Below are 18,188 nucleotides of genomic sequence, written 5' to 3' on the forward strand. Positions count from 1 at the left end.
TCAGAAAAAAGAAAGAATAACAAAAGTGCAATGAGGTTGCCGTCTGTTGCATCACTCTGTAGGCATGCACATTTTTCCTCCACCAACATGCACACCTACAGAATTACACATGCACCATTTTCCATTTAGTCTGGTGTTAGCCAAAACCTTATATTTTACAAAAATTACATATATGATTAACTTAGGGGTTTTAGCTCTCCATCCATTGGTCGTTTGCTGTGCCATTCACAATTTGATTCCACCCACTACAGAATACAGCATGGGGCAGTAGGTCAGCCTACTTCAGCTACTGGCTAACCTCAGTGACTGCAGTTGATCAGTGACTGCCTCCTGCTAATGATGTTGTAAATTCCTTCTGGAGCTGCCTTTGTTTACACGATTTCTGCTTTATCAGAGTATAGCAGATGGTTTCCATTTGAATAGTTTCTTTATATAGTAATTCACTTTTTAGAATGCATTTGTAAAAGGGAGAAGGAACAGGAATCAGAAGAGCATACCATTCCCTGGCATGTTCTCTGCTTACCTGAACACTCTTCTCTTCCTCTGCAGCCCGATAGTCATCACGAGGGTCAGACAGAAAAGGAAACCGCAACCTCAGGAGAACCTGATGGTGCCGGTCACGAGGTCACCGCAGAACCAATCAGAGAGCGGGGAGGACTTTTTAAACCACGGAATACGGAAGAAGGTGGCTTAGCAGAAAACACAGAAGAGAAAAGCAGCACAGGTGCAGATGCCGGAAAGAGCTACACCTGTGAAGATTTTTCGGAGCCAAAACCAACCCGTTTCCTCGCCAGAGGCTGGAAGCGAGAAAACCAGTGAGGGTTTAATAACCCCATCATCCCAGCTGCTTGGACCGCCACACTTTCTGGTGAAAGGACCGGAGGAGAAGAAGTAACTGAATTCCCTGCTGCCACCTTCCAGAATTCTTTCATTACTGGCAGCGACCTCGCAATGGCAGAGCGTGGCCGAGTCCCGGACCCGACACAACACCCGCCACGTATCAGGAGAAACATGGCTAAGCCAGGTAAGGGTTAAAGAAACAGGGGTAACCCTATAACCCAAGGAACCTGGGCCTCATCAACAAAATATAAACAATGGTTCCATAGGGAAACAATTACTTTCAATCATAATAAATCAAAAACCACAGCATATATAAATCAATTGAATAATCAATATCAAACAAAAATATACAATTTTAGATATAGCAATTTATTCTTTGTATTTTGAATTGGGGATAAGCAAAATCCGAAAATTGAAAAAGATAAAGCTAAGGCTGTATATACAATATTTTTAGAAAACGACGCAGTGAACAAGTGAATAAAGTGACTTAGTGCAATAAGTGACAGTGCAGATAATTACAGTATATGTACGTATTTACACAACGTAACAAAAATATGTACAAAGTTCCTTATTTTGAAAAAGTCCTTAGTTTCCTCATGGGTATGCAATAAACCTTGTAAGGCACATGTCCTATCTTTTTATTGTCAACAAGGAAATCAGATTAATAAGGGACTGGAGAACCGTCAACGTTTCGACCCTACATCAACCGCTAGTTGTAAGTAGTCATATCGGGTCTTCTTCAGGACACAGGAATTGTATACCAGCCTAGGATATAGGTGATTGAACAGATGTAACCAATAGTGTTGCAGTTGCCACCTCTTGTAGTCAATCAAAGGGGAACGGGCTCGTAACGAGTTTAATCTGCACAAGGGGCCTCTTATTCTGCCGGGTTGGCTTCTTCTTATTCCCTCTCTCCTTATTCTTGCTGCTTTCATTCACAAAACTTTCTCTTGAGTATTTCAACTGACTTCAGAGTTGAAAATTAGCGTATACCACTTCGAAAATGGATGCGGCCGTCAGGACACAAGTTCCACTGACGGTGCTTGATTGCTTCTATCTCTCACGTAAATCGTTGCTGATTCACACGATTTGAGCGTTACGTGAGAGATAGAAGCAATCAAGCACCATTTTCATCGTTCCACTCTTCGGGCTTAAAATATTAAATGTCTATAAGCCTTGTATAAATAGTCAGTTGACACAATAACTGAAAATTGTTTCTTTCAATCTCCCATTCCTTTTCTTAAGTTGCACAAACCAAAGAGAAAGACTTCTCGTCCACCATTTTTGTTGGCTAAATCAGGAGCATGGGTGTTTGGCTCTCTGGGAACCAGCCTATCCTCTCTTATACCTAGCATTAGAAAGAAGAGCGACTTACCCTGGCAATCTTTTCTTTTCCGAGGGCATCAAGAAAACAGGTCGAGGACTGCGCCAGGACCTAGAAAAGAAAAATAGACGAGTTAAAGACCTTATTGTTTTTTTTGACTTTGTATAATCAAACTGAACTTAAGTCGTCCAGACTAAGTGGTCAACTGGCTTATAAAGCGAACTCATAAATAAAACCCCTCACTTAACTTCCTTAGTATCTGTGGTTATTTGCCCGTTAAGTGACAGCATGCAATGAAATGCATTTATAATTGCACTCCTGAATGTATTTTAATTGAGGTCTACAGCTATGCTTGTAAACCAACTTAGTCTGTATGTCCTGCTTGAAGGTCTTTTTAATGTATTTTCAGTGCTCTTGTTTGCTGTGCTTATGTAGGTATTTAATTATTACTTTACTAGTTGAATCTGTGCTGTGTGGTCTGTCTTTGCAACCCTATCTATCTGTGTGTCCATCAACTCGTCTATCTACCTGTCCTTCTATGTATGTATTTACCGGTCTATCAACCTATTTACCGTCATTCTATCCATGAGACTTACCTTTGCACATTGATCCATCTTTTTGAATTCTTTCTATCATTCTATCAATGGATCTATCTTTTCAAGTTGATCTAGCTCTATCAGAAAGGTTATGAGAAAGGTTATCTTTATCAATATGTTTCTCCAAACCTGTCCATCTGTCTTTATAATTTGTTTTGCAAGCCTCTCTATTTCGCTAACCTTTCAACCATCTGTACCATTTGTAATAAAGACCTACAAAAACATTACAAAAAAGCATTAGCAAAGGCAAAAGGTTGGCAGCCTCTACCAGATCAATTGTCTTTTTTTAGGTTGGGTATTAGTTTGAGCTTACCAAATTTGTGTAAAACACTTTGTCTAATGGTTTTCAGTCAGACGTCATCCATAAGACTGTTGCGTCATTCACATTTTAGTATTTTTGCCATTAACTCAAACTTTTGTAGATTGGAAAAGGACTGGCAGCCCCACAACTATAATGTTTTGCAATATTAAGACAGAACAAATCAAGAATTGCCAAAGTCAAAAGGCTGGCGCCCAACACCGGACCTGTTGGCTTGAACTGCAGCATTTATATTGACAACAAAAATACGGCCTCCCTGTGTAGCCTGGTTGGGAGTGATAATGGAAAAGAAAATAGAAAAAAAAAAATACACATACACACACATATGGAACCCCACACCCTGGAACAGAAACGCTTGGTGTTTGGGGTGCGGGGTTTTTAGACATGGCATCTTTTGGTGTGTTTCCCCAGTCTTTTTGCTTTCTGGCCTCCAGGGTTTGACACTGTTTTTGCTGGTTTAGTGTCTCTGCGCATCTTCTCACTACTGTTCAGTGGTAAAGTGAAAGTGCTCCTATTGTATATTGGACTAAAGACTGGTGTTTCCATTATTGGCATATTTGATTTACTGGTAAGTCCCTAGTAAAGCGCTCTGAGCATGCCTGGGCAGGTAAATCAAATGCTGCTAGTGGGCCTGCAGCACTGATTGTGCCACCCACACGAGCAGCCTTTCAAAGGGTTCTCAGACCTCACAATACAGTCTGCGTACAGTTCTTACTACCATGTCGACTTTGCAGGTGCACCCACTTGCCAAGCCCCAACCTTCCCTTTTATTACATATGTCACCCCTAAGGTAGGCCCAAGGTACCCCTTTGGGCAGGGTGCAGTGTATTTGAAAGGTAGGACATGTACTGGTGTGTGTGACATGCCCTGAAAGTGAACTGCAGTGTATTAGATTTTTACTGTTGAAAGGCTATCTGCCCCATAGTATTGAATGGGGAATACTCTAATATTTTACCAGCATATCTTCCCAATAGGACAATATAGAGAAATGGAGTTTAGTATGCCTGTACCCAGAATGTAGAAATGCATCTTTTAGTAACGATGATTTTTATGTTCTATGTTTGAAAATATCAGTTTTAGAAAGTAGGTATTTTTTTGCTTTGCCGTCCTATGTGTCTCTGCTGGGTTGTGGATTGACTATCCGGCTTTGGAGTGACAGGGTCTGGGGATGGACATTCCCTCCAGACAGTCACTGGGGTGGGGGGGGGTATCGAGGTGTGTCCTGCCTTTCCTGGATGAGTCAGGGCTGGGCTGAATAGGCCTGGGCTGCATTTAGAGTAGCGAGAGGAGATTTCCTTGCACCTGAAAGGGCCAGGTCTGCCTTGGACAATGCTGTCTCCATCTCCTGCAGCGAAGCTGGGCCAGGGAGGATAGAACCGGTTTGGACTAAGCACAGACACTCTCTGTCAAAGAGAAGAAAGAGAAATGCAGTATAAATATTGGGGCCCAGACCCCAGAATTTGCTTGGATCAAGGAACCTGCCAAGAAGACGAGCTGGAAGAACTGCAGGGAGGAGTACTGCCCCATTGCTGTGTAGATGCTTTGTTGGGTTGGCCTGCAATTGCTGCTTCTGCCTTGGGGAGTGAAAGGACAAGACTGAACTGTCTTTACTTGTTGCCGAGTATCTCCAAGGGCTTGAAATAGAGCTTGCCTCCAGTTCACAATGTCTCAGGTACAGCAAAGCCTTCACCTACCTCTGGGTACCACCTCTGGAACTACAGTTTCAGTTGCCACAGAGGGGGAAAGCAGCAGACACGGTCACCGACGCTGTTGTGGACTCCATGTCCTGAAGGCACCACAGAGGGCACCGCCGCACTTCACACCGCAGCCCTGGTCTCACCCACGACTGCCTCTGCCACCGAGCCGCTGCTTGAACCAAGACCTGTGGGCACCACTCCACACCGCCTCGCTTAACTGTGCTGCCCTGGTCTCACCGATGTCGCTGCCTGTGACAGCCATCACCGCACCGTGGTTTGGGGGCACAGCTCGTAAATTACACGATGCACCGCCCCGTCCCACACCGCAGTCTGGGCCGACTGACGCCAGCTCACCTCAACCAGCACTGTCGCTTGCACCGTGACCTGTTCGCACTGCGACGAGCACCGCCTCATTCCGCACTGTAGCCATGGTCTCACCGACGGCGCTGAAAGACTGTCAACGAGCCCTTGCCTGCACCGAGACTTGAGGACACTGCTACGCTTCATACTGCAACCACAATCGGCTGAAACCAAAGGTACTATTTACAAGTCTGCTGACACGAACCCTGATTTGCACCGACAGGGTCGGCCAGAACTGTTGGATTCTGTTATTATCAGCACCGCTGTAGCACCGGATGGAGCTACCGACTTCAAGGAACTGTATTTTTAAGTCATACTTGCAAACTGCCTACTTTTTTATTACTGTATATTGGTCTTGTATTGTTGTGGTCTTGGTTGCACAGATAAATATTGGTAATTTTCTAAAACTGGTGTTATGTTTTTGTGTAATGTTTTCACTGTATGACTGTTGGTTATATGCAAATGCTTCACACACTGCCCACAAGATGAGCCGGACTGCTTGTGCCAAGCTACCAAGGGGGTGAGCAGGAGTTATTTTAGGAGTATATCCCCCCTTATCCTGACAAGAAGGAATGGTCCCTATTTGGACAAAGGTGCAAACCATTGCCAACTAGAGACCCTCATTTCAAACAGGGGGCCATTAGTTTTTTCAATAACTACATATAGAGTTTGTGTTTGAACAACAATATTATATGTTTGGTGGACGCACATCAAAACCAGCATCTGGCTAAGAAACTTTTTGTATAGTGAAGGAACCGCTGTGATGGTGGTTCTTTCAACATACAGATCTGCCCGCTGGTCCGCTGTCATCTCCATACAGGATGAACTAATGTCTGTACGGGTTTCAAGCAATACGTTCTCCACCACCATGACAGACAGTAGCCCGTCCTCCATGGTCCATTAGTAATCTTGAAAAAACGAATTGTAACATATATTAAGATTCTATAACCAAACGCAAATCATGACCTCACTTTAAACTTTTTTCTTTTTCAGTAAGTTTCTGGGGCTCATTAAAAATATTTCTGAGGTCCGTGGACTCTAGTCAAGCATTTGCAAACTCTTGCTAGGTTATGGTCCCTTGTCCTACCTTCCATGGGGTTCACAAAACTGCAGAAGGTCGAACGGAGAACTAGGACCTCTGCTGCACATGTGCATACCTCGGGAGTCATGCTTAAGCATGCTATTCCTGCAGTGACGTTTGAAAATACCACAACTAAATATACCTTTTAAAAATGTTGTTCTTTTAATGAGAACATTTTGGGGCCCCCGACATGGCCTGGGGGTCAGGGTTTACCCACCATTCATTTGTGTGCAATTTCTTTTCAGGACATGGGAAGTGAGTGGCTGATTCCTATAATGACAGCTGCAACATGTTTTTCTTGTTGCAGCCAGACAATCAGATTTACAGACGATTTCCAGAACCAAATATGGACACCACGAAAAAAGCTCCCTCGTCCAATAGGATTGAGTTATTCTTTTAAACTCTGGGCCTACAGAGGTCCACTAATACAGATTAGAGAATCTCAGATCAAGGTGGTACTGATCAATAAATTGATTGCTTCTTCCATGAGAAAATTGAGCACTAGAACACGTCCGGGTGAGATTTTTTTAATGCAGATGTTTGCAGCCACTCAAGAAGAAAATCTATTCAAGCGGCAGAAAGCTGCAGCGCCATCTGAAACACCATGTAGTGCCATTCGCACTGATTTTACAGCGTGGAACAAGCTACGTGCCTTATTCTTTTGCTTGCATAACTCCATGGAATATCACTGAGTTGTTACGTAACTCTGCAGAATTCTGCAGTGTGAAACTCCGTGAGTTACACCCACTCCATGTCTATTATAAACCGATAGACTGGAACAACCTTCTAAGGGATGACAGTTTCCAACCCAAATCACTGAGGGATAATTTACCAGTAGGCCAGTTCCTAAGATTAAGGAGGAACTGCACCAAGAAGAATGCTATGAACAGCATGCAACATTATTGACCAGCAAATTAGAGGCAAAAAAACCTATCCTGTGAGCCTTACAAAGATGGTCTTAAAAAGAGCAGGTAACTACATCAGACAATCTCTTCTACAAACGTTTTGAGAAACCAAAAAATGAACGCCTCATTTGTATCTCCATGTACAACACACACTAAAAAAAAAATAGGCACTGGAGAATCCTCACGTAGGTTCCCCTTAATTTGCAGAAACCAATGTTTTCCTTTAACATGGTGGATCATTAAAGGATTCACTTATGCAGAAAAGACCAAAACCGTAACCAACCAAAAAAAAAATAAACACACCATAAGGTCTATATGGAGTCTGCCCCTAGTTTTGGGACATTACCTGTGTGGCCTTTGCAACATCTGCCCCCTCACTAAGTAGGCAAAAGGCTTTGATCTAAGACTAAAAACACCCTGGAGACTGAAGCAACGTAACAATTTTGACTCAACGAATGTAGTCTACATGCTGCTCTGGCCTTGTGGATTGAGGTATGTCGGCATGACAACAAGGAAGATTCGTACCCGAATCAATGAGCACAAAAGCACCTTCAGGTGTAAAAAAAAAAACTGTCATGAAACTAATGCATTGCTATGTTGAAATGAGACACTCCGAAAATGACTTCACATGGACTGTGACTAATTCAGTGGATGCTGACACATTACGGGACAGATCTCAAAATTACACAGCAGTATCAACGAGACATTACATTACAAGTGCGACCCCCTAACTAAAATTTCAATTCCCCATAAGCCGCCCCCCAAAAATGTAATTAGCACCACCGGGATGTGGGGACAAATAATGATTTTCACTGGGGGCCCTGTTAAAACAATGAGTCCAAAATTAACCAAATTCCAAGGCACAATACTATTCTAGAAATGCACACACAACATATGACACACGTCTCCAAATATCAGCTAATTGCGCGATTCAATCAGTGGACTATAAGAAGCATGCCCCGGAAGACTACAACTGCCATGAGCCAAGTGTGCAATGTATGCAATGGCTACACGCTTCTGCGTCATCAGGTTATGACGAGATTTCACATGCTACATTGTCCCCATTTAAAAAAACCTGAACGCATGAACACGAACTGTATTGCTGCTGGTACGTGAGGGAGCATTCAGGTTTGAAGGCATGCACGACCACCTTGATGAAGTATGTGAAGATGTGGTGGGGAAGGGCTGGCTCACTTACACCACTTAAAAGCAAGTGGTTTTCGATTTACGGTGGCCCTTGATATTGTAACCAGTACATCAATATCGGCCAATTGCGAAGCTATGCAGAGTGCACTCTTCCACTTAATGTCAGCATATTTCCTTGCCCTAATACCAATACTTATAATATAACTCACTGCTCTCTCCCATACAACACAAATTGCTGTATGCACGGGTCACTCAAGATAGCTGCATTCCTTTATCTTGCGTAAAGTGTGTGACTACAGGGGTATGCCTCCCCGATTGACTCGCATGACTTCTAGAGTACCCCCAAGTATGGATAAGCGTATGAATGGATATCTTGCATGAATACTCACACGCATGCATGCTCATACATGCAGTATAAGTTTGCAGTGTCACAAAAAAGACTCCAACATTCAAACATTTTATTTTATTTATTGTTAGATGTTGCGACTGAGATAGAGATGTTATTTAAGGGTGGGTGACATTTTTTAAGTAAGATAAAAATCTAAAAAAATATTATTGAACAATAATTATATGTGGTCATATTGTTTTCTCACGACGTCTCCATCTGTATCTTAACTTCACAATAGGGATCCACCCAAGAAGAGTCTTACATTAGGTGAGTACCTTTGGATTCATTGTCATGCACAGTATGAATCAGTTACAGGCAGGGATGCATTTAGCCCTGATGAACTTTAGATAAAGGCGGAAACATGTTAGCAATTTGATCAGGATGGCTGAGCCACTCTTACTCCTATTCCAAAATCTCTTTTTAATATGTTCAAGGGAATGACCACCACTGGAGACCTGCTTGCATGTATGTGGTTAGTACCATGAAACGACTCTCTGCCTGGGAGTGAAAGGAGCTCCGCAGTGGTGAGGAGACCAAGAAACCTAGAGGCTCCGCTTACCCTCTTGGAGATTTAGGAGACAAAGCTCGCCCAGGGGCTGAGAAGATTAGCCCTGGAGGAGAACAGGGTCAAGCTAGGGATCAAACCCCATGGACATGGTGGCAACTGCAGAGGGTGCCTATGACCCCAGGCAGCCTAAGAGAATTGTGCCCAAATATGTAGGGGGGAGTTGGCCTTGATAAGTGGCTGCCATCTATGAGAGAGCTCTTAGGATTAGATGGGTGGGTGCACATGTGGGAAAAAGAGAGAGAGAGAGAAAAAGAGAGAGAGAGAAAAAGAGAGAGAGAGAAAAAGAGAGAGAGAGAAAAAGAGAGAGAGAGAAAAAGAGAGAGAAAGAAAGAGAGAAAGAGAGAATGAAAGAAAGAGAGAAAGAAAGAAAGAGAGAAAGAAAGAAAGAGAGAAAGAAAGAAAGAGAGAAAGAAAGAAAGAGAGAAAGAAAGAAAGAGAGAAAGAGAGAAAGAGAGAAAGAAAGAGAGAAAGAGAGAAAGAAAGAAAGAAAGAAAGAAAGAAAGAGAGAGAGAGAGAGAGAGAGAGAGAGAGAGAGAGAGAGAGAGAGAGAGAGAGAGAGACTGAGACTACTGAGACTTGAGGAGGCAGAGTCTCACACTGCCATGAAGGATGCAAGCTTGAGTGAGGCTAGAACCCACTAAAGGATTTCACCCCAACCGAGGTGCAGACTGACCAGTACCCCAGCATCTGCTGGCCTGCAACATAGAGGTCTTTGAGGGACCCAGATCACTGTGACCAAGTTTGCCCCACCGCACCAGTGGACCAAGGAGCACCCACAAAGACATCCCCGTCAACCACACCACAACCGGAGCATCCTTCGAGCATCCCTCAGCATCAGGACCACTCCACTGAGGTCTATGATGGTTGTTGTGTAAAGTTTGGATTTTGGTTAAAAAACTGCTCCTGGGACCAGGTAACTGTGCAGAGGGTCCATTCTAGCTCCCTACAACTCTGCCCAGCTGGAACTGGTCACCCAACCCAGGCTGGAGTAGCCAAACTAACAGTTTCAAACTGCTCAGAAGTCTTTAAAGAATTTGTTGGCGAACGCTTGTTTGCAGGTGCGTTTACAAGTGATGATATCATCTTAAATCTGTATCTCCGGAACCCTCTAGGGTATTTCCTACATCAAGGTCTCTAAAAATAAATAAAAATATAATCGATTTTTTATTACTTCCGTATGTTAATTTTTTATTTCATTGTTTGGAGCTGTTGAAATGTTTAACACATAGTTCCTTATCCGAGTCATACTGCTCTCAGCTACAGCTGCCCAGGGTTGGGCTTCAGGTCAAGTAAACAAGTAAATTTGCATCACTGCAAAACATGCACACATGCAGCAGATAATTGAAAAACTGCACACCACTGGGCAGAAAAAAGCTGCTATGTGGAAAGGAAACAATGAGTAATGTTGGCACCAGCAAGGTGCAACGGACTGACCAACTGCAGGAGAGTGAGAGGAGGCCCCCAAGTAAGCAGGGAGTCCATTGAAGGCAAATAAGACGCTCAAGAGGACCCACAGGCCAAAGACATGGGAGTCGCAAGAGGACCTCAAGCAGCTCACTATAGATGCAGGCCCATGGTGCAAATGATGTGGCGAGGACAAAGATCTTGACAGGAAGAGATACTGGAGGCAGGAGCTTCTTGTAGCCCAAAGATCACTGGAGTAAGTGCCTACAAACCCTGGCAACAGGCAAGCCGACACAGTGCTCAGGGGTTCGGCTCCAGCGGTTCTGACAAGGAATACTGGCCTGAAACTGGCTGGGAGGACAGGGCAGGCCTCAAAGGAGTTGCAGAACCACCACCTGTGTTGCCGGGCATTTCGGAGTCCGTAGGACATCAGGAGCAGCAGACTGGTCAGCTTTGTTGCAGTGAATGCAGATGCAGGGGAGTGACTCCTTCACTCCAAAGGGAGATTACTTTGGGTGTCCTTAATGCCAAAAGGCCTGGATAGGAACCTGGAAGAGGCACAGGCACAGATGACTAAGAAGCTTGCAGAACAGCGAGACCAGGAGCAGCAGGAGTCTTCGTAGGTGCAGTCTCGGTTCCAAGCAAAATCCAGCGAAGGTGCCCAGGCGGTTGAAGTTAAAATGGTTTCGGACCTGAATCCTGTCCCACGACGAATCTGAAGAGCCACCCACAGGTAAGCCCTTAAGTACCCTAGGCAAAGGGTTGGGACAATTCAGGGGTCCCTCCCAGAGAAGGGGCTGGACAGAGTGGAGAATACTCCCACATCCTTTGACCAGTTTCGCACCAGAGCAGGAGCCAAGGGCTGCCTGAACTGGCTCAAACTGGAGTATGCAAGGAGGGACCCAAATGTGCCCTTCAAAGCAGTCTGGTGGTGCTGGCAAGCACCCCCACTCCAGCCCAATACACTAAGTCCTGTCTGGGAGGTGGTCACACCTCCAGTGACACAAAACCTATTGTCCTGCCTTCCTGTGCTCAAGCTTGGCTCAGCAGCAGGTGGGCAAAATGGAGTCTATGGTTGGCAGCAGCACTACCTTATTGTCAGACCCTGAAAGGCTGTAACCGGTAGTACAGGGGGTGGGGGGAAGAATACCCCCAAGGGTGCACCCTAGTACATGGGATTATACTTCCAACACCGGAATCGGTGTTGGGGTATGATTACTACATGACCGGGTGCAGCCACTATATAGTGAGACATCTCGTAATGAACTGATATCCACTATATGTTTCAAAAAGGGCTGCCCACACTTACAAAGCCTGGAGAATCGACTGTGTGGTTTGTAGGGGTGTCCTGCTTATGCAGTGACACCCTCACACTTATAATCAAACAGCCTGGCCTCAGGACTGAAGAGCCTACTATAGGGGTGACATATAGGGTTTAAGTGTAGTGACCTCTGATATAAGAAAACGTATACCTGTCATAAGTGGTGCTAGCACCAGCTCACAGAGGCTGCAATGGCAGGCTTTAGACACAGTTTGAGTGGTCTTCTGTGGGTGGCATAATATGTGCTGCAGCCCATGGAAGACCCCTGGTGGACCTATGCCCTGGGTACCTTAGTACAGTGATTGGGTTCCTGATTACCAGGACACCAGTTAGACTGGTCGGGAAAACAAAACACCAGCAAAAAGTGGGGGTAATCAGGAAAGCAGATCCTACTTTCCTACATTGCTTATGAAAGAGGGTGTGCAGTCCAGACTGTCAGCGGAGAAAAATACAAGTTATACATTACTGCTTATGAAAGAGGGCATGCGGACCCGCAGCAGAGTAAAGTAAAAGTTATAGTGCGGTATCCCGTCCGCAGACATTTTTACGGGGGATTGGGGGGGGGGGGGGTTAAAATGTTTACTTCATCACCATCCTCCAACACGATTGAGCACAAGTATTAAATAAATTAATTAAACAAATCGAATAATACACAGAGCTTAAATAAACAAAGAAACCCATGGGGGGGGTGGGGGGAGAGACACAATTCTTGTCAGGCGCCACAGCAGATGACCTGGCAACTACAATGGAACAGAGGAAAAAACTAAAAATGGCCGGGAAAAAAATCCCTAAATCAGATTGGTGTGGTTCTAGAGAGATCCACATCAACAAACCTTTCATTGATGGTACAGTGGACGATTGTATCATATTCAGGAACTAGTAGGGTCAGCCTCGCTAAGCCACATTGTCTAGAACAATGTTAATGAAGCACCATATTAAGTACCAAAGCCATGACTGATTCCATCTATCTACCTGGACAAAAAACTCAGAGGAGTGTCCTTTTTAGGTCTCGCCTGGCGTAGGCTGCGCCCATGCGCAGTCTCGCTGGCGAGATTTAGTGTTAACAGGGTATTTTCTGTAAGGGGCTTTAAACCCCGCCCCTCTGTTCCATTGGCCGGCGTCACCGTTTATGCTAAACGGTAGCCAGCCATTGGAACAGAGGTGTCGATGTTTTTGCTTGGCTTTTCGAGCCGTCCCATTTGGACGGACTCGCTTGCTTTGCGTTGGTCGCAAAAGGTTTCTTATCTTAATGGGGCCAACACATGGCCCCATAAAGATAAGAAACCTTTTAGCAGGCGAGGCCACGGCAGAAAAAGCCAAACGAAAATGTCATGGCGAGCGCGGTTATTTAATTGTGTTGGACCTGTCAGCCCTAGGGTGGTCTCCCCTTCTATTTTTGATCGCGCCTCATTTTTTCCACCCTCATTTTTATGTTGGACTAGGTCTCCGGGCGCCTTTTCATTGCCAATCAGTGTTAAGGTGCAGGTGCTCCCTTCTCCCAAGATGGCTGCCACAGGCCCCTGCTACTGCAGAGTGGTCTTTCATAGTAGCACCCTAGCTGCCAGGAGCTGGCTGGAACCCCACAACAATGTTGCAACACCAGCCCGCCTTTTTGTCCCATAGGTAGAATGGGGAAGCTCCTGGAATGTGTTGGAACCTTCTAGAAGGGAGGTGTGGTTTTTCTTTTGCCGCCTTGGCCAGAGGTCACCTGACCTAGGGCTACTTAAGTGAGGGAGGGAACTTTTTGTGTTGAGTTGGCCAGTGGGGTGAAGCAGAGCTGGAAGAATCCACCAGGAGTGTAGGCGGTAGGGCCTAGCCAGGGACTTATGCCTCTGAGAGTGACAGGATTTAGGTGCTGCCTCTTAAGTGAGTGAGGGACCCTGTGAAACCCACTGATCTTGCCCAGCAGTAGGAGGACCCAGAGAACCTCTGCCCAGCCTGACTAGGAAGGACCTAGTCGCCTTCTCCATCCCTACCCCCCTGTAACAGAACCCCTTAAGGGCGCCAGATACATCTGCGCCAACAAGACTTCACCTAACATCTGAGAACAGAGACTTATATGCCAAGCACTGAGACTGCGTGTCCAGATTGAACTCTAAACCTATATGCCAAGCGCTGAGACTGCGTGTCCAGACTGACCCCTGAAGCCGCATGCAAAGCAGATTGAAGAGCCACCGGGGATCGACCAGGTATTAGCGCTGTGACCCCTGCGCTCCCTGACCTGGCCTGGGACCCCCGGCAGCGTGCTCCGCTGAGCGCGGAACCCCCCTCCTTAACTTGAGCACCCCCCTGTGACGTGGAAGCCAGCGCGCTCACCGCCGCGGCCCGGAGGCCGGAAGAAGCGCCCTGCCGTATCGCGAGGCCCATGGAGAAGCCCGGGGCCCCGCCGCTGCCGTCGCAGCTGTGTGAGAAGGTGCGCGAGGCCTGGGCCGAGTTCCCCCATCATCGCTGGAGCGGACACCTTCCGACGTCGAGAACGAGGTAAGCCCGGAGGCTGGGATTGTCCCTGGTGCGCCCCCTACTGGTTGGGAGCCACACCACACCCTCAGCCCGGGTCCCCTCTCCGTGGGAGTCCCCCTTGTAATCGCGCCAGAGAGACCCCGCCGAGGGATCCCCCCCTGGTGCCCCCGTGACTACCCTGAAGCGCGGTGCCCTACGAACTGCAAAGGAGCCCGAGAGACTCGCTCCGCAAGTCCCGTGCACTCCCTGCGGACAGCCCCCGTGTGAAGCATTGACTGCCCCTGAGTACGAGTAGCGCTCTGATAGCCCTGTTCCGACCTGAAGTGCTAAATATCCGTACTCACAAATAGCGCTATGTTACCTATGCTCCGTAGTGAAATGCTAAATATCCGTACTCACGAGTAGCGCTATGTTACCTATGCTCCGTAGTGAAATGCTGAATGTCATTGCTCACGAGTAGCGCTATGTTACCTATGCTCCGTAGTGAAATACTGAATGTCATTGCTCACGAGTAGCGCTATGTTACCTATGCTCCGTAGTGAAATACTGAATGTCATTGATTACGAGTAGCGCTCTATTATTCCTGATCCAGGTTGAAGTGCTACGTGCTATTGATTACGAGTAGCGCTCTGTTATTCATGTTCCATATTGAAGTGCTACGTGCTATTGATTACGAGTAGCGCTCTGTTATTTATGTTCCATATTGAAGTGCTACGTGCTATTGATTACGAGTAGCGCTCTGTTATTTATGTTCCATATTGAAGTGCTACGTGCTATTGATTACGAGTAGCGCTCTGTTATTCATGTTCCATATTGAAGTGCTAAATATCCTTGATTATGAGTAGCTCTCTGTGCTAGATGCCCCGTTCTGAGGTCGTCACCGGTTAGCGCGCCCAGCGCTATAATCACCCCCCTAAGGCGCTACAGGAAAGTGAAGCGCGGGGGTACCTCTACGTGAATGATAATTGTATCTCAGGCAGTACTGATATTTCATGAATTGCATTTATGGTATGACCAACATTTATAGCTCCTGACTGACATGTACATCGCGAGGAATTGTATTATCAGCTTATGAAATGTACTGCTACCTCATGAACTGCATCTAACGTGATCTACTTGGATAAACTTGAGTATTTACATAACTCCTACAGTGTGGCGTCACTTATTGTGTGTGTTCCTCGTCCCATGTGAGGTGCGTGTTGTATGGTTGCTTTACACACAGACCTTTGGTGGCCCGACCGCTCGTGTCACGTTACCGCCCCATAGGGCCTGGAGACCCTGGGTCCTACATTGTTGGCGAGCGGTGGGATCCTTAGGACCTGTGACCATACAGCACCCTTCCGTGAGGCGGAGGGCGCCACAATTAAACGCCTATTTGTTCCAGAACTCTAAAACCATTGATTGCTGCATTGTTATTTCCACTGTCCAGGTTGAGAGTACAAGAGTCCTGGTTAGCTGATAACTGTTACCTATACCCTAGGAAATTTTCTCCTTAGTGTCTAGGTCCCCACCTGCCAGAATGGAATTCCGGTTAGCTGACCTCGAGGGGTACACTGTGAAGCAACTAAGGGAGTTCGGGCAGGGGATGGGGGTGCCTGGGATGCGGAAGGCCAAAGGACCGGAACTCCGCACCGCCATTAGGGCATGGGTAGAGGCCCACCCAGAAGGGAGAGGGGATGAGGGACAGGAGGCGCCAGATGCACCTCAGGAGGAGAGCGCCCAAGAAGTGATCGACATATTGAATGTAGATGTGTCTGAAAATGTGCCCCCAGGGAGACGTTCTGGGGCCAGTAGTAGGACAGGGTCGAGGAGGAGCGCGTCTCCAGAGGAGTACGAGGACAGGAGGGAAGAGAGGCAGTTAAGGTGGGAGCTGGCCAAGTTAGAACAAGAGAAAGAAAGGGAATTGGCCAAATTGGAACAGGAAAGAGAAAATAGGAGATGGGCAATGGAGGAAAAGAAGCTGGCGCACGAACTTCAGTTAAAAGAGCTGGAGCTACGCGCCCTCCAATTGAACGCGTACAATAAGGACAATGGTGGCAGCATACCTAAGGAACCTCAAGAGTCAAAATTCTACCTACCTAAGAAAGTAATTGCCAATTACACAGTGGGGGGACGACATCATGGAATGGTTGGAGGCATACGAGGTAGCCTTGACGGCCCATGGGGTACCCGAGAGTAATTGGGGAGGTGGTTTATACCGGTATATACCTCCCAATGTTAGGGACACCCTGCTATATTTGGCCAAGGCGGATCAGGTAAGGTATGCCCCCATGAAAGAGGCCTTGTTAAAAAAGTTTGGTCTCAGCCCCGAGAGGTACAGGCAGAAGTTTTGTGGCAGCCATAAGCTGTCCACACAGACATGGGTAGATTTTTTTGATTATGCGAGGAAAGCACTAGATGGTTGGGTGCGTGGCAGCGAGATGCAGGACTACCAAGGGTTGTGCGATCTTTTTTTAAGGGAGCACCTCTTGGATAAGAGCTTTCCGGAGCTGCGCCAACATCTGGTGGACCGCAAGTTGATGGATCCCCGTGAGCTTGCGGAGGAGGCAGATATTTGGGTGAGTACCCGGGTGTCTCACAAGGGCCCCGGGGGAGATGGCTCGAAAGGCGGACAGGGTTTCCCCCAGAAGAAAGAGGGGGGAGATAAAAAGGTGGAGTTCTCGAAAGGTCCCCAAAATAAGTTTGGGAAGGGAGTAGGAACCCCACCCCGTCCAATTCCACAAGACACACTTACCCTGACAGGAGTCAGCAGCCTAGGATTGTGCGGTGCTACGAGTGTGGGGAGATTGGACACTACAGGGGAGATCCCAAGTGTCGCAAGCGACCACCAGCCCCAACGGGCGGGAAAAGTCCCGGGGTGAGTAGTATAGCGCTTGGGGTGGAGCTGCCCTTAGATAGGGAAGGGGAGTGGACAGGCCTGACGCTGGTTTCACTCGGGGATAGAGAGGTGGTCCCCGTAGTGTCCCTGCCCCCGGACACTGCTAAATATCAGCAGAGGGTGAGAATTAATGGGGAGGAGGTGGAAGCTCTGAGGGACACAGCGGCCAGCATGACCACTGTCGGGCGGCGGCTGGTGTCCCCAGACCAAGTAGTCCCCGAGGAGTTCCATCCGGCCGTATTGGCTGACGGCAGTATGAGTCACTATCCAGTGGCTCGTGTTCCATTTGAGTGGGGAGGAGTCAGAGGCCTACTGAGAGTTGCTGTGAGCCCTGCCTTGCCTGTGGGGTGCTTGCTAGGGAACGACCTGGAGCACACCAAGTGGAAAGATGTCGAGTTTCAAGCTCATACCGAGATGCTGGGATTACCAGGGTGGACTTGCGTAGTCACGCGGTCCATGGCTGCCCGGCATGGAACTCACCCTGGGTTGGAGCCTGGAATCATGGCCCAACCCAAAGCCAAACATGGAAAGATGAAGGTGGTAGAGGACATGCCCCGTGAGATGGATGGGGAGGCCGCAGAGGTGCCCCCGGAGTCCGCGGAGGTAGATGTCGTTCATGTGGAGGACTTGCCGATCCTTGCTGACTGGCATGTGGAAGGAGGGCCTACCCGGGAGGAATTTGGTCAGGCACAAAGGGCGTGCCCCACGCTTGAAGGCATGCGGCGGCAGGCCGAAGCCCAAGTGGCCAGTCAGGAACTGGGAGGTTATCACGTGTATTGGGAGGATGGTCTCCTATACAGTGAGCCCAGGGTGCCGGTACATGGATCTTCGAGGGCCATAGTGGTCCCCCAATGTTACCGGGCCTTCCTGCTGGAGTTGGCGCACGAGATACCCTTAGCCG

General features: G+C 47.2%; 1 protein-coding gene and 1 pseudogene across 1 annotated transcript in view; both read right to left on the minus strand.

Annotated features, from left to right (window-relative positions):
- LOC146822359 (uncharacterized) overlaps window positions 1-18,188 on the minus strand; it is a 55,619-nt gene that overhangs the window by 15,573 nt on the left and 21,858 nt on the right. Inside the window, exon 2 of the mRNA XM_085613450.1 lies at window positions 2,216-2,275. The gene's annotated coding sequence lies outside the window, so the exon portion shown is untranslated. The remainder of the gene's footprint in view (window positions 1-2,215; window positions 2,276-18,188) is intronic.
- LOC146822360 (uncharacterized) overlaps window positions 1-18,188 on the minus strand; it is a 97,965-nt pseudogene that overhangs the window by 588 nt on the left and 79,189 nt on the right.

This window comes from Triturus cristatus, chromosome 6 (assembly GCF_964204655.1).
Source record: "Triturus cristatus chromosome 6, aTriCri1.1, whole genome shotgun sequence".
NCBI lineage: Eukaryota > Metazoa > Chordata > Amphibia > Caudata > Salamandridae > Triturus > Triturus cristatus.